The 18,150-nt window shown below is 36.5% G+C and overlaps 1 protein-coding gene across 1 annotated transcript in view; it reads left to right on the top strand.

Annotated features, from left to right (window-relative positions):
• The first annotated feature begins 4,373 nt into the window (after positions 1-4,373).
• LOC132790530 (E3 ubiquitin-protein ligase goliath) overlaps positions 4,374-18,150 on the top strand; it is a 36,429-nt gene continuing 22,652 nt past the window's right edge. The window contains exon 1 of the mRNA XM_060799084.1: positions 4,374-5,252. The gene's annotated coding sequence lies outside the window, so the exon portion shown is untranslated. The remainder of the gene's footprint in view (positions 5,253-18,150) is intronic.

Here is an 18,150-nt window from a genome sequence, read left to right on the forward strand (position 1 = left end):
TACCAAAATTTTTAATGTTATTCTATGAACCAGCGGCAATTATTTAGTTGTAGTTTAACTGTATTTTCCACTAGGCAATTTCTAACTGTATAAATCGCAATCGAAATCTGACAAAAATTCTTTAATCAATGCCCGACAACAAAATTATGATACGATGTCGATGGGTTCGCGCGTCATTCACAAAACATTGCATACATACTTCACGTACATAATAAATAAACATTATTTGTAGAAGTCGCTATGTAAGTGTAGAGCAAGCATACAAAGTAAACATAATGAAAGGGAATCATATCTCCCAATTAAATAACAGTTTTGTAATTGAATTTGTAAATGAACCAACCAATTCTGGTGTTGGCATGTGACTCATTCCCCCGCGCATAGTTTTAATAATTTATAAGCTCAAAATATTTTAATTATAATTACAATTAAAGAAAATACAAAAATGAAAAACAAAACAAATATATTGTCTAAGTTATACATATAATTAGTAAAGGTTATTAAATAAAAAGTTAAATGAAATCATTCATTAAATAATAATTGCGTTTTAATTATATTTAAAAACAGAATTGAGATTATTAGGAAATTACGAAGCGGGAAATTGCTACTCTCTTGGCGCGCACAGTTAAATTAATATGTAAATCGATTAATTAATCGATAGATTGTGGTGGTGGACGATAGACTTATTAAATTAGTCGATGTGAATGGTTTGTGTCCAACCTAATAACAATGCATATGTGCATGTCTCTGCTAAAGCGCTTTAAGCGAAGACACGAACCATTTCGTTAAATCGTAAAATCACTCGAGCGTCGTCTCTTTCACACCTAGGGATGAAGTTGTGTATATGACTACTTACGAATGACATGTGTTAGAGCAAGATAACGAAACATACAATTAATGTGATGTAGCATTCAGCTTATGCTACACAGCTCTTGGCGCGTTAAATCGACTTTTGAATATTTAGCAAATGCGTCATTCAAAATAAATGGCTAAGTTTTTCAAGTTCAATGGTTTAATATATGTGTAACAGTACAGTACCAGTGTACCGTCGATACAAATGCATTCTGTTTCTAATAACAAATTGGAAAACTCAAATCAAATGGAATTACCTTTCTTTGACATTGTTCATTGATGTCTAGCTGTCTTAACATGTTGGATTTATCTGTTTGCTTTTGGGGGTATTTTACTGATTGTAATGGCGAAACTGGCTTTTGCAATGTGCACTCATAACTAATGACGAATCGCCCAGCACAAAAGTGTCAAAAAGGTTGTCAGAAATGTAGCAATGGTCAGCCAATAATCCAACTCTGACCTCGACTTCAAATGTGGAAAATGAACATCAGCATAGTTCTCAATCCATGCCTCTGGCTGTAGTTGTAGATGAGAGTGCTTGTTATATGTGCATGCGTTCGAGTATTTGTGCGTTGTTTCCCCAGTTTTATTGACAAGTGCAGATGTATGGGGATCTCTCATGCTAGCGGCGAACAGCGAGAACATGGCTATCAGTTGTTCAGCTTGTCTGGTTGTTTGGTTGCGGCTTTTGCGGCGAGTTCTCCAACCATTTGTAACCCAGTTGCAATCAGACACACAGAAATGATACCTGCTGATACCTGCCTGCTGCAGCTTCCTCTCGCTCTCCGTTCCAAATCAAACTTCAATGCGCATTTGCTTAATTTGTATCGCACAGGATTGCAGATTACTGTATCGAGCAGGCAGGCAGTCAACAGACAGACAGACACGGGCACATGGCTAAGCGTCAGTCTGGCTGGCTCTCTGGCCTCGTCAGCAAGAACATCATCATCTCGTCGGGATGTCACTCAGATACCAGTTACCAGTTGCTTGGCCTTTCGCCTTTGTTGTCGTCGCCGTCGTCGTATCTTAACATTTCTATGCAAATGTTTGGCATGCGACTCTATCTCTACCTCTCTGCTGGTGCCTGGTGGCTAGCCTCAATGCGCTGTGACTCAATTTTGCTGCACGAGTCATTCGATTGGCCATTGAACTTCAAACGCACTCAGCCAACGGCTCATTAACTTAAGCGTCCGAATTACAATGTGAGCTGCGTGGAGTCTGCTGCCAGAACTGATCTTGAGAACAAAATGTCTCGAACTGCAATTCCATGTTTGTCTATTGACACGACACAAAGAAACAAGTCTCATCTCCACTGTCATCCTTAGTTGAAGTCAATGTATTTGCATTGCTGCCTTTTGTCTTGTGGTTTTTCCATTTGCATTTGCTTTTGGCATCTCAAGTACTATTCTGCGAACTAGTCAGCCTTAGTACGCTTTTCAAATTGCACCAATCTGTATCTATTTTTCAGCGCCTGTCCATGGGCTCCATCAACATATCGAAATTGGCCCAGAGCAAGCAATCGCTATAAATACTAAACACGTGTCTGGCTTTCTTGCCTTTTGAGTGTTGCTCAACGCGAATCAGGTTCAGCAAGAACAAACAAACAACTTTAGTTTAGACCGACTAGCAAATACCCTTTTAAAATAAAAATAAAGAAATCTAAAAAAGAAACAGAGAGTTCAAGTCTCTCTAACTTAAATGACTCAAAAAGTTTCGTTGATGTACATGTTACAAACTAATTGCCAAAAGTGTGATACTCTTTTTCAGTGATTTATTATGGGTAAAAGATTGTGTCTTGTTTCATGGCGCGTGTGTTTACCCCCCGAATGCAGTTATTTGTTATTTTTATTATATTGCGAAATGAGGATTTTGAACAACAGTTAAATACAGCTAAAAACGTGTGAAGTAACATAATAAATGCCAATTCACACTTTACTTTTATCTCTTCGTGATGATAAAGATAAATCCAAGGCAGTTGATGCTTTCTCATCTGAATTGATTCTTCACTCTAGTAGCAACCCCGAAAAGGTTTCAAGGTAATCGATAGCAAGTCAGTGGCTGGTACTTAGCATGCTCTATTATTAATTAGTTGCACTAATTGCAATCGTCCGACCTCATGTTGGGTGGCATCTGCAATTAGTTGCTAAACAAAGGTGACACCGGCAGCGCTCTGTGAGACGACGGTCACATTGCAAGACATTGACGACAGAGAAGCCACCACTCGCTGCCACCATCAGCATGTTGCACCAACGAAATGCGGACGATGCGCGCCGGCATGTGACATGCGGCAACCACACGCATTGACCCGCTGAACCCTCCTCGCTCCCCTTGAACGTGTGTGCACCTCCCAACTCCCACAACCGATTCGAGTGGCGCTAAAAATAACAAAAGCCTAAGCCCCAAGTGCAGACGCAGCCACAGCCACAGCTGGTGGTAAGTTGGACACCAACAGCAACAGCAACAGCAACGAGAACGAGCAACGCTACTGAAATGGAATCTGAAATTGAAACAAGTCTCTCTCTCTCTCTCTCTCTCTCTTCAACGATTTTTCTCTGACATGTGCACTACAGTAAAGCCTCTTCACTACTTTGACAATTTTACTTCCTCATAATATAAAAAATTCTACTTAATGCTAAACACAAGTCAATAAAAAATATTATTATTTCTTTAAATGTGAATTAAAGTCCATGATAATAGCAGTGCATATTTAGAATAAAAAGTGGGAATTCTTATTTTAGTTACATTAAAATTAACAATTAATAATAATTAATAATTAATAAAATCACAGAATTAAAAATTCAGAATAAAAAATTCAAAAACGAAGAAAAAATCCAAAACTAAATGAATACTACAGCTTTAAAGACTTCAGTTACGGGTCTAAAAAAGTTGGTTTTTATACAAAATCATATTTTTTAAATTATTCATCCTTTCATTTATTTTCTTCGTTTTTTTTTTAAAACTTATTCGTATAAGTTATTTGCTTAAAATATATTCAATAATATATACATATCACATATATATATTTATACATTAACTGATTAAAGAAAATCCTTATAAAAATTAAGAATTAGCTGATTTACTATAGAGTGTTAGAACCCTTTCACTTATCGACAATGTTAACAGGTAATATGATTTAATTTTAGAAAATTAAAATGCAATACTTAAAAATTATGTATAATTAAACTTTATTTTACAATAATTTTCCAATTAGATTGTACCAAATATACACAATTCTGTCGAAGGCCTAAAGAATGAAGGGGTATTTGCTACTCTTTTTTTTTGTTAATTAAATTTTAGTATTTAATTACAGATTAAGTATAATATAAAAATAAATAATAACAACAAATACACAATTCATTAGCAGAAATCTCGAATGAAGCACGCCTGCATGCGTTGTTAGTCAGTCTCCACTGTACTTCTCTCACAGCCGATGTGAGGCGCCTGCGTTTAACGTTCTCTGTTTGTGTTGCTCGCAGTTCACTTTTTGCTCTTCGTGTGTACTCGGCGGAGAGTCCGGCGTTGTTTTCAGTTTGTGTTGTGCGAGCCGTGAAATCAGTTGCTTTTCGTATCTGCAACGAGTTGGATAACAATTCGGTTGGCGCTGCTGCCGCTGCTTTCAACGCTGCGTATCTATATCTGGCCCCGTGTCTGTCTGTGCATTTTGCTGTTGCTGCTTAGCAAGTCAGTTGCTTTAACATTCGCGAAGTCGTTTCTTGAATGATGAATATTGAATAGCTGAAGAAATATTCATTAGTATTCGCACTGATGTTTGGTTGAGTTATCCGCAAGCGAGCAACTAAAGCCAAATTGTCAACAAAGTATCTCACAGATACTCTATCCGTCTTCGTAGTCGTAGTCGTAGTCGCTCCGCAGCGCACTTTCAAACACAAATAAATATTCCAAGCGCGTGTGCACAACAACAACAACAGTGTCTTCTGAAAAACAACAACAACCAATTTATTGCAAAAAAATGCAGCACGAAAATTAAAAAAAAGGAGAAAAAAACAGCTTTGAAAATTGAATACAAAAATAATATGAAATAAATAATACAGAAAAAATACTCAAAGAAAATACGCGACGTTTTTTATCATACCAAAAAAATATTTGTTGTTTATTTATGTTTTGTGCTCCGCAACGCGCTTGTGTGAGTGTGCACATCTCTGAAGTCTCTCTGTGTGTTTTCGTGTGTGTCGGTGTGTGTGTGTTTTATCTCTGAGAGTGGCACAAAACAGCTGTTGGTGCGACGACAACAACCACAATAATAACAACAACAACAACAACAACATCGAGAACGACCACGAGAAAAACAACTTCTTAAGTTGAGAACGAAAACAATTGTACAACATTGATATTCAAATTTAGTTTGAAATTCAATTTCCTGCACCCGAGTGACAGCTTTCAAGGTGAGTTTAAGAAACTTTTTTAAGATTATTGTGCATTCATTTTGCCGGTTAAAAATGTGCCAAATATTCCATTTACGTATTATGTGCTTTGCGTACTTTGTATTGTTATAATTCTGATAAGTTTGCCGGTTGAATTTGAGTCTCAGACAAGAGATAAGAGCACAGCGAGTCAGTCACTGGCATTTGACGGGGTTCACTAACTGCAAAATGCACTCAGCGAAAAGATTTTGATTCAATTAAAATTAATTTAGGACAAATTAATTTCAAAAATTATTTTTATTTGAAAACTCTCTCCTCTATTACTTATTGAGGATTCGATTCAATTTACATGAATGTTGTTTAGATGAGAATAAATCAAAAATTATTCTAACATCGCTGTGCATCTAGCGAGCCAACTAACAACCTCTTTATAACAAGTAACAAAGTCAGCTTGTTAGAAAGAGGTATAGGAATAGGAACAGGAACTCGATGAATACACAACACGCACACTTTTGTCTTTACTTTGCTGCTGCTGCACAACAATAAAGAACACTTTCATCGCACTGCGGGAAAAATCAATAAAAACGCACGCGACCAGCCGCAAAACGAGGCAAACATCAAGCATAAGGCTACGGCTCCCCCTCCACCTTCAGTCACCTCCTCGATTTCATCTCACAAAAAAAAAAGTAAGAGAATGAAAAATACTACGCTGTGAAAGTGAGTTCTTGTTGTTGCCAACGGCAATTGGGATTTGGCTTTTAATTAAACGAATCGCAGAAGGCAAAGGCAGACAAATTAACGAGACGCAACTTGCAAATCGCGTTTATCAAGTGCAGTTAATACAAACCGGCGCCAAACACCCTTCGCATCCCCTTCATACTGCATCTCGTAGGGAAGTCATTGCCATTAACAGAAAGGAAAATCCAGCTAGCAACCAAATTGTGAGGGATAGTTTTGGCCTGAACAAAACAACAAGAAATGTGGAAAACGAGTCCAGAGTCCCGAATTGAGTATCTCTGACGCAGGCGCACAAGATTTTTCTCTCCATCAAATATCAAGTTTTCCCCCCCCTCTTCCCCCTTCGCTGCTGTTCCTGTTCCATTGTTATTGTTGTCCTATTTTTTTTTTCTTTTTCGTTGTAGCAAGCGAATTGTGTCGCTTGTGTGTATCTTTAGGATTGCATTGTGGCCCGGCTGTGCTCCTCATGCCCCGCTCTCCCCTCTCAGCCTATATAAATCCTACTAATAGCAATTGCAATAACAGCAATTGAACGGGTTTTGCTTCGTTTTTTGTGCTTTTTTGGATAGACCCAAATGAAAATTGACATGAGAAGTGAGTTTTTCATTGAATCCGTGCAACAAAAAGCATTCAACTTGCAGCCGTTGCATTCAACATTTCGCCAACGCTGCTAATCTGCATATATGTTTCTGTATGTATGAATGCTTTTGGGGGGGGAGGCTGTGGGCGTGGCACAGTAAAAGTTTAAAACTGAACTTTAGCATTGAACCACTTAAACTGGCGCAAAAGTGAAAGCTGGCAAGCGAGAAAGTACAAATATCCTGGGTATCACATTTAAAAGTTATCTTTAAGAGAAATACTCTACACGTGGCGATAATATATAACAATATCCATAACTATTAATTGTTACGTGTCAGCTATTCATTAGCATTGTAATCTCAATTGCATTTGAACTCAATGCATTAACATCAACACATGCAGAATATAAGGCAGGTTGATTACTGATTAATACGATAGTTAACATATTACGACATCGCTGTATTAATTTAGTTGTAGATCGAATATTCAGTTTAATTTAATATTATTATCCCTTAAAGATTCTTTCCTTCTTATTGATTATAGTTGCTCGACTATTCTATATTTTATATTCATTCAATTTTTCATTGCATTTAATTGCAATTATTGATATTTAATCGCAGATGAAATTTATTTAAAAATTTTCCCACCCCACATCCGCGCCCGCAAATTCAATAAAAATTAAATAACAAGTGTAATTTTATATATTGAATGACAAGCACAATTAAAAAATAGTCTCTATGATTTCTGAATATTTGGTTGCGATAACATACAAATTTTAGAACTTTTTACTACTTACTGCGGATCTTAGTTGCTTGGCTAATTATCTGGTATATATAGAATGCAGTATTCAAATGGGCTGCAAGTATTTCACAGCCGAGTGTGCTCGATTTTGTTTACATTCCAATTATAGTCATTAATTTCTATATTTATTTAGATGTGCATAGATCGAATAATGAAATTTATTTATTATTGTTTACTCTTACAGATTCTCGAATTGTTTATTTTATATTAAATATTCATTCTCTTTTTCTGTACGTGGAAATATTTCATTATATATTTTATTTTCCTTCATTTAATTTGGTTTGCATCGCACTCTGCCAGCAATTTGTGCCAACTACTCTAACTCAATTTCATTTTAAATTTACTCTATTCACAATCAAGAATAAAATTGCTTAGATAGAACAAAAATACGAAAGAGCGACGTTCTTATACTAAATAAGTATTTATAAAGTGAATTATTTTTAGATCGCTGTTGGCACACGAGTTTGGTAATTCGGTCATTTCCTCAACTAAATATCTATTTTATTTGATTTTATTTATGTGAAGTGCCTGAATTTCATTATCAGGCTAAACTAAATTAAACAAACTGCAGGCGCGACAAGTTTATTGGGTCATTCGTGGCTGTTCATACATAGTACGAGTATTACAAGTGTCTATTGAGAGCATCCTCTCTCTCTCTCTTTCTCACTCTCCCTCTCTTGAACTGTGCATCTCTTTTCCTGGTGCTGCGGACTAACAAGTGGCTGTTAGAGTCGAGTTCATATCTGAAGTGGTAGCTCCTTCAGTTTTTCATTCAATGGACACAAGTGGGTCACATTGAAATAATATTCTTGGCTAATATCTAGAGCGGATGTGTTTATCATACTCTGTGAGGCATTTGCTCGCGCTCTTGGCGCTTGTCTCTTCTCTCTAGTCTCTTGGCAAACTTCGGCTTAATCATCTATGACCATATAAGACTGCGACCGAGAACGTTCAGAGTGAAAATCAACAAATGGTCGGGTCAGTGGGCCAAAGAGACTGCTGCACTCGAGAGGGGAAAGCATGAAAATAAGTTGAAGTGAGAAACACCATATGCGTTTCCACTGCTGAAGAAAGAAAAACTCTCGGCTGGCCACAAAGTGGAAAAGTGAAAATGCAATCCATGAACTACCTACTACACAAAAACAAAAAAAAAAGAAACAACGAAAACAAAAGCTTCCGCATTGTTATTTTCATTGTCTCTATCAGCAATTGCCTCGCGGTCTTTGTGAATTGCGAACAGCATTGAGTATGGAATCCCTTTTGTTTTCACCAGACTTTCAAACAATTAATCTGTAATTTTACACGGCATTGCCACTGTAAGCCCTAGCAAATATGATGACGCTCTGTTTACTATCCGCACTCATCGTATCTTCACATTTTTATTATTTATCGAAGGTGCATTGAACTGCAGCTGGGTGCAATGCAAACAGCTGTTTATTAACTGCGACTCTTTAAACGCTGCACAGTTTTGCAACAAAGCTTTACAAAATTATCCCAAAGACAGTGCGAGTGAAAGAGAAGGCGAGAGAGAAAGAGATAGAAAGAGTGTGCGATAATTGTTCCATCGGGTCCAACTATCAAAATGCAGAAGCCGGTGCAGCAAGTTTTCCACTTTTATTTTCTCATATTTGACAACGCTTAGCAGTTTTTCACAGCCAGCGAGGAAGCAAAGTGGACTAGACAGAGATAGACTGACACATTGCGAGGGGGAAAGAGAGGGCGTCACAGTGAGGTTGTGTGTGTTTGTATCAGGGCGTAACTTTATGCATATTATACATACCTGATGTTTAGTCTGTACAAAATAATTTTCTCGCAGTATTTTCGCATATAACGTGCACGTTAGTCATGTCACAGTGGGGTAAATTGCAGTTGAACTGCGCAGAATATTGAATATTGACAACTATCTTTGAGATCTCGTAGAAATTTACGTTGTATACCAATTGCATTAAACTCTTTCCTATAATAGTATTTCTTAAAATCCTTCAAACTTGAAACTTAACTTTTTACAATTATTGTAATTAGTTCGTTTTTTATTTTATCGTTTCCAAATGTATTCTATTGTATATTGACAAATAAATTATTTTTCTATGATGTTAATTATGAATACTTATTAATATATATTTAGTATTAATTTGTTTTATAGATTTTAAGACATCTAAGCAGCGATCATAGTATGATCATCTTACTTCCAAAATAACTAGTTATATTTTGTTCATTTTCTTCCACAGTAATTACGCCCTTAAAACTCAATTAGTCTGTAGCGTTGGTGTTCTGTCTAAATCCTTACATTATCTCCGTTGCGCATGCAATGTGTGTCCAAGTTGCAAAGCTCGAGAAGCTGCAAAGTTAAGAGTTCAAGAGCTGTCTCTATGTTCCTTTCTCTTCCTCTCTCTATCTCTCTATGGCTCTCTCAACTCTGTCAATGTCTATGTCTGTCAGGCAAATCTGCTTTAAATTTTTAATCGCTTGAAATGTTTGTGTTATCGCAAGAGCCCTGTTCCAGGCGGGAAACTTACTGACTCTAACTCTCTCTCTCTCTCACACTCTCTGTACGTCATGTTACGTATACGTAATTTCATATGCAAGACTGTGCGTGTGAGGGAAGTATGAGTGTAAATCCATTGTGCAGTAAGCTTTGCTTTGCACTTTCGTGCCTCAGGCTTTCCACATTACATCTGACACATGCACACAAATTAAGCACTCGCTGAAGACGGAATATTTACTCTCCTATACTATATAGTATTAATTGCCATCGGCACGATTTGCCGTATGCGTGTGGCCAGAGGTTGAGATTGGTTGAGTTGTTGAGCATAAATGCATTTTCATGTTAAGCATGAAATATTATGCATCTGCAAATTGCATTTTATATGCTAAAGTTGAGCCAAATTATTGGGTTAGGTCATGACATGACCAAGTTTTACACACTTGAATAATTAATTTAGATTGTGTCCATAAACAGTTAAGTAATAACTATAAATGTAAGAGTTGCTTTCTCGCTTTTCTATTACTCTTCAAGGTCTTCCAATATGTCGCCTTAAGTAATTCGTGTATGGCAGGCATAAAAGTAAAAATCTATTACAAATATAAAGTTGCTGGCTCATGAATATGCCAAAAGCATTCCACAGCAACAAATAAAGTCCAATGACTTCGACTCAATCATAAATCAAATAGGTAACATTATTTTATTGGTCTAAAGAGCATTTTACCATGAAGGGCAACGCATCGCTTTGGTCAGGGTCAAAAGTGGCAGAAGAAACCAGTTTTCGTTTACCAGTTTCTAGAACCAAGTTCCGAGTTCACAGCAAGGGCAACAATTAAAATCAAATTAGCGATTAGCACACACACACACACAGATTGATGTTTAAATAGCTTATAATAAAGATGTTTAGACAGTTGAAGAAAAAGGCTGATAAGCTTATCAGTTTCACTCACAGCGAAGCATCGAAATACAAAGTTTAAGTTCAATGATTGTGCAACAAGTTTCTAAAGAAATACTATTAATTAGTGAGCAGCGGAACTTGGCGACAGCTCCACTGTGCACAGCGGCAGGGTCCGGGCTGTAATGATTTAATGTAATAAACAATTAATATTCGTTAACATTTTTATTAGAATGAACCAGACGCAGCTTGATTGTTGTTTTGCTTCAACTCAGCTCATTGTGTTTTTCTCATGTCGGAGACGCCCCAATGTAAACAAGAGGCAAGAGAGGAGAGGTGCCACACGCTTCCCACTTAATATGCATTCGTACTCGTATTCGACTCGACTCGACTCGACTCGGGGTACACGGGTATGCGCCATACCAAATCGTATTATTCAATACTTAATAAACCAGAACGTGACGATGACGTCGTCGTGGCTCGCCGGCCTTTTCAGGTTTTCGCCTGGCACTGCCATGAGGAAGTCTCACTCTCCGGATTCCCATACTTCCCGCTCAGCGCAGCAGCTCGACTGGTCAGCTGGTTAGCTGAATTTCAGCTAGTTCAATAAATATCCGGAGGGGGAACCCTCGACGACATCTCACTAGACCCGACCACGAACATGTGCTTGCTTTACGCCTTTCACCGAGGCAAAGTGTCGACGTCTTGACGTCAGTCTCAGAGAGACAGACTGCAAACTAAACCAATCCAAACTGGTCAATGCCAATTGATATGTGTCGGCTATTAACATATAATCGTAATTGTCGCTGGCTGCATGAAACGGAAGGAAATATTGTTTATTAGACGGAAAATTTTTAATCAAACTCAATCTGATTACATTTTCTCTTATTAAGAGTTGAAATATGTTGAATTATTTATTCGCATAATTATGATATATGAATTGTAATTCTTTTAAATGGAGCACAATCTGATTACATTTTCCCTTTATCTGTATTCATTGCAACTTGATTTCAATTAAAATTTCATTGTACTATTAATTTGCATTTGGATTTTTGGACTACATAAAACTAACCTAGAGTGACTTTTGCTTGTTTGACTTTACAAGTTGTGAGTCAGCACGCTAGACACTTGGTAATAGTGTAATTTTCAATAGAAGGCGTTTTATTTAAGTGAAAGTAAGGGGCACAAAGTCTTTCCGAACAAAATTAAAATTTATTTACTTAACTCTATAAAATTATTTTTATTTACCCCTATATTTAGGAACCCTCATAATATAAAAGCCACAGCACTGAAAATTTCATAACCACCAAAACATTTTTGTAAAATAATATAGCACAACAAATGTAATATCCAATAGTACGTATGAATATATTATAATGTATACTTTATGGTATTAATTGTATCTGAATATTGGAGTAGCTAGTAGTATGTGTAAGCATAAGGCTAATACTTCTATTTACTGAAAATTTAAAACTAATCAAAGGTTATTCTAATTACTTTAGAATAACACTATATTAAGAGAAAAGATTTTATAAACTTATTCTACGAAATCATTTTCAAAATACAAAAAATTTTTTGGTACACATATGATTTTTTTTTATGTGACATTTTCGCCAGAGAATTACTTATGACATGTATGTAAATAAGACGTATTGATAGTTTTAGCACTTATTCGAAACTTTGCGTGAGTTGGTAGCACTGTTTAAATAGAACAGGTTGGCAGCTCGTTGACTAACAAACGTACGAAGAGGAAGAAACAAAAAAGACTCACTAAAATATTAAGTATTTAAAAAACGTGCATACTCTTATACTTCAGATCTAATGACATTGCTTGTTTAATTTTTGTAAGTATTAATTATTTCTGTTATTATAGTAATTTTCATAATCTATTTAAAGGATTAATTAGTTAAGCACGAAAAATTTACCGTTCATAGGACTTGAACCTTTGTAAAAGTTCAAGCTGGCAATAAAAGTTCCGCTAGAAATGATTTAATGATCTGAGGTAATAACTTTTTGAAGCACTGTGTTTTATAGACTCCCCCATAAAGATCTATAAGATTAATACCTTTCGACTGGCAAGCACGTCTTGGGGCAGATTTCGCTATTGCCAGCCACGTACTCAGCTATCGGGCACCTGGAAATCCAATTGCAAATCGCACACAAGTTTTCACCTCTATTTACTTTTCTCCTCACATAGAGTTAGTTCTCTCTCCATGAACTTCATCTATTTATCTGCTTCAACTGCTTACTGCTGAATGCCATGAGACTGGGCAGTTACAGAATGTAGGTAGACGCGATATAATGCTGATGATAATGATGATGATGATGGCTCATTACCAGGCAGGTGGGCGTCTACATAGATCTATAGAAATGCTTGCTTATTAGCAGTTAACGGTGAAACAAATCATTTACTACAATAGTAACAATTACAGCTACAGCTACAGCAACAATAACAATAACATTAACAGTTACAGTCGCATTACAATAGCAATTAAATTTAGCGCTCGACTAAAGCGGGGAATTGGGTTAAATGCAAATTTCTCAATTTATTTTTAGGTAGCAAAACAAATCGAATGCGAATAAACATAAGATATGTCAGATACTCGTATTGTGAGTGATTCACTTTCGCAGGGAGACACCCACTAACTGATGTCTCAACACTCACTCAACCATATGGATGAGTGTGTGTGTGTGTGTGTGTTTGTGTGTGCAGAGCGTGAAGTGTAAATTATGTTAATTTGAAAGCATTTTATGGCATAATTACGCAGCGGCGACGACTCATTAAATAACAGTTAAGTCAACAGCGCCGCGCTTCAAATGAAAGTAAAAATTATTTCGAGTGGAGAAAAGAATCGAACGGCATCAAATCGAATCGATCACCGACCGACTGACTGAGTGAGTGGGGACAAGAGAAAGTAAAGCATCAATTGGCAAATCAATGAAATTTCCAACACGGCGACACAGTCAAAGCATTTTAATTTTAAAATCACCCACGCCAATGTAACATGCAAATCAATTTCATTTGATTTATTGTATAAGCATCCCATCTCCCTCTCTCCCCCAGTTACTATTTGATGTCGAAATGAATGAATGTGCAGTGTGCACTGATATTAAATTGAATGTTTATTGATGTAGAAGTGTGCTCTGCCAACCATTGTCTAAGCTGGCTCAGAGTCCACTCTATAGTTCACACGTAGTCCCTAAAAATGATTGTCAACAACACATTTTGCACGTGTTACAATTGTGCTAATTTTATGTGACTTTTTTGTAATTTCCTTGTATACCTTAAACATCTTAAACTTGGCTTTAATACCTATAATTATTGTATAAATATATTTGTGTCTTTAAATTGCAACTTACAACTTCAATATATTTGCACTTAAATTCTTGAACGTCAGTAAACGTAAACTGTATTGTAATACATTTTTCTAAATTGTGAAGAAAGTTAAATCAGTACAATTCAAAGATACTTTTCAAAAACATTTCACGAACTTTTTAAACACCTGTTTTCTTTAGAAATAATCTATGCATATGTGACTTGCATGAACATTTCAATGGAAAGAATTGAAAAGTTTCAGAATACAGTGTAGATAGAGCTGCGAAATGGAATAAAACACCAGCTTAAGAAATTCCCTCTAACATAACCTATCAATTTAACTTTTTTTACATTACTAGATAATAAAACTGTATATTGAAAATAATGTATTATGAATATTTGTTACAAGAAACATTTATTGAATATTACCAAAAAACATAAAATTAAAACTACTTTCAATTCACAATTGTTGAAAAAGGGTATCTTTTGAGTACATGCTTCAAGATAGAACAGTTTGTTTACTTAATTTGAACGTTTCATTCAAGTTTTTATTAAGACACGTAAACTTGAAGCTAAGCAAATTATGTTAGTGTGAAATTTTACATTCATGTAAATACATGCTTAATGAACACTGGGAACGCATTAATAGGAAACCTCTGACTAGTCCATTTTGTATTCTTTATATCAATTAATTTTTTAGTTAGATTACTCGTAACACCCCTTGAAGATTTAATAGTTTACTCAAGTTCAATTCTAGTCTTTAAAAATGAAAGCAAAATAATGTGTAAAGTTCGCAGTTCATAAACCTTTCAATTAACTATTTGCCAAGCGACTATTAAAGGCTCAATTGAACATTGTGAATAAGAGCAGATATCAGACATTACTCGGCATTCGCAATCAGTTGCCAACTGTGCTCTACAATATCAGTCATATGGCATTCCCAAGTACCCAATGGCACGACAAATCGCATAGCAAATCGATTTTTATGTTGCTTTGTGCTGCCTCCCTTACTACAAGCAACTAAAAACTAGTAGGAGGAGGGGTAAATTGGGAGTAGGGGGTGGCATGTGGGAAAAGAGACCATAAAAACTAACAAAACAAAACTGAAATCAAACCGAACACTTTCCGCACCCTGGAATAACAACAAGAGCAAGAACAAAGCAAATAAAAGGAACGAAATAAAAAACACACAACGAGACACTCACACACACACACACACGCACACAAGCACACATACATACTGAGCAGCTGGAAAAGTCATTTAACAATGAACTTTAGACGAGAACAACAAAATGAAAATGTGAAACCGTTAAAAGTTCAAACGCCTTCAGCGTCGAGTTAACAACCCAGCCACAACGTCTATAACGCGATTCTCCTCACAATAAGCATCCCCTCCTTCCCTCCCCTGTGTACGTTAATGCGTATATAAGCGATATGGGAGCCAGATATATTCGCGACAAACAAACAGAGAGAAATTAGCAACGCATGTCGAGCAATTCGTCAACACGGCAAATTACAGAAATGTATCTACAAGTGCGTGTGCTCATGACCATGACGATAGGGCAAGAACGACGCTGAACACTGAACACTGAACTCTGCAGACTCAGCACGTTATGTATTTAATTTTTGGCAGCTTTGTCTATTGACGAACTCCCCCTCCTCTCTTTTCCCACAGAGAGAAGGAAGCACGCGTTCAGTGACTTGGCTCAAACCAGTTGGCATTGCCTTCGCACAGCCACTGTGAAGTTTTCTCTGGTTTCAATCAGTAAATATCATGTGCACACATTCGAGTACTGAATATCTGATGAAGCGCTCGCTATCACTTGCCACTTGAGCTTTTAATTAATTTAAGCGCCAATGCGGCACACATTATTCACAATGCTCTTTCCCCAACCACGTTCTCATGCTATCTGTCTCGATATATCAACTTTCATATATACTAATTACTGTAGACACCGAAACTTTCTGACACTTTAAAATTTCATTTTTCTAAGTAATCATCAAATTAATCAAATTTGTAAGGCTTCTTTTTCGCGGTTAGGGTATTCAACTTGTGTGGTGGAAAAAATCTTATACTCGTGATGTTGTTGTTGCTGTTAGTCTGGGATTTTTTGACCGATTTAATTGCTTGTTGTTTGCTTTCGAGAGACAGTTGAATCTACTTTGATATGCACTTGCTTGGATTTTTTAGACTGCAGCAAATATAAACAAAAAAGTCAACATAATTTAACATTTATTAGAAGTGATATATGTATATGGATAGATTTGAATGTTCTTGCAGATGTTCAACGAACTTTTCAGATGGCTAAGCAACCTCTCTGATAACAATCATATTGACACTCTGATCACACACACTGCGCATTGATAACAGCAATGTAAATATTGTCTAGGTAGAAGGTTTTTCATTGGAAATTGCGAAAACAGAGACTAGAGCACTGACAGACAGTTCAGAAATGAACTCAATCAATGCTGTGAGCCCAGTTGTTTTATTTTAAGTAATTTATTAAGCAAAACCAAATAGAAATATATACAAATATTTAATATTTAAACAGCTGTCTGTCTGGAACTCTTTAAACTTTAGATTTAAGTTAGCATACGAAAACAAAATACATGCAGAGTAAATAATTATATAACAAATTTGGAAAACACTGAAGTGAAATTCGTACATCCTTTAAATTAAAAAATGAGAAGAATAAAGAAATAAAAGTAAATGATAAAAAAAACAAGTGTGAAGGCTACTTCTCAAAATATACCAAAATAATAACCAGATAAGAAAAACTAAACAAACTGCAAGATGTATTTGGTATATCGATATACTATTACGTTAAAAATATACCATAGAGTACAAAATGTTCCAGATTGAGTGGAGGGTATAAAAACTTTTTAAAGTGTTCTTAGAACATCAAAGTTTATTATTTTTGCCCCAACAAATTCCATATGGCAACAGGTAATATGCATAAAAGAATCTATTTAAAAAGTGTAAACGATAATTCCTTAGAAAATTGTGCAGCCAATGCTATTTTTAGACCTGGCGCCTTTCGCAATGAGTCACAACAATAAACAGGAAAATTCGAATGAAAAAAAAAATGAAAAGAAACGCCTTCAGTGTGCGTCAGATATCCTAAAGTTGCCACGAATCAACCACCAACGGACTCGCCTTTGGGTTGGTTTCATTCGCTGCAGGAGACGCATTTGCATGCACAGTAAAAACTACAACAACAACAACTACAAGAGTGACAACTACGACTACGAGAATAACTAGCAGACTGTGAGTCATTGTCGCTGTTGTCAGCTCCCGATGGTAATCAGACGAACTCCGCGACGCAGTGTTAATTAAAGCGACAAAAGCAAGAACGAAAACGCGACTGAGGAAGGAGAACTGGGGGATAGACAATATGGAGGGGGCAATGGGTAGGGGCTTAGAGCAGGGACCTCCCCAAAATGAAACGAACGCACTCGAGACTCCTCCGCTCCTCTTTCCCAAGAATTGTTTTGTTGTTTTCTTTAATTTTGTTCATTGTTTTTCCAAACCAGCTGCGTGTTGAAGTGGAAAATGATCAGCGTACGTAGGCGCGTTTCTATATAGTGCAAAAGGGAAAGGGCAAGGGCGGGGAAAGGGGAAAGCAGATAGGAGAGACAAGATGCTGCAGACGACTGACTGCTTTTAATGCCGCCAAGGGTCGCCGTCTCACCGAGCTTAAGAAAATATTTATTTTATTTGCTCTTTGCCCGTCAGCGTTATAATTAAGTGTGCGCCAAGGAGGTTAATTAGTATTGATTGTGTGAACAAATTTATTGTGGACACTCCCACAACTACATCACATCGCCATCGCCAACCCCATCCCCATCTCCAACTCCAAACACGATTCTAAACCAGAAAAGCTTTAAGTGGCTGGCAAATGAGTGCATCCTCCCCGTCAGATGTTTCCCACGAGTGCAGCACTTCAGCCGCGATATCCAAAGCAATTCCGGTAATTTCTAAGTAAAAACACTCAACTTGCTTTGTGTTGGAGCTTATGTTTTATATCGGAAATGGAATAGAATTTGAAAATTATTAAAAGCTAGCTAATGGAAGGTGTCATCAGAAATGGATAGAAGTTTCAAAAAG

The sequence above is a fragment of the Drosophila nasuta genome, chromosome 3, assembly GCF_023558535.2.
Source record: "Drosophila nasuta strain 15112-1781.00 chromosome 3, ASM2355853v1, whole genome shotgun sequence".
In the NCBI taxonomy this organism is placed as follows: domain Eukaryota; kingdom Metazoa; phylum Arthropoda; class Insecta; order Diptera; family Drosophilidae; genus Drosophila; species Drosophila nasuta.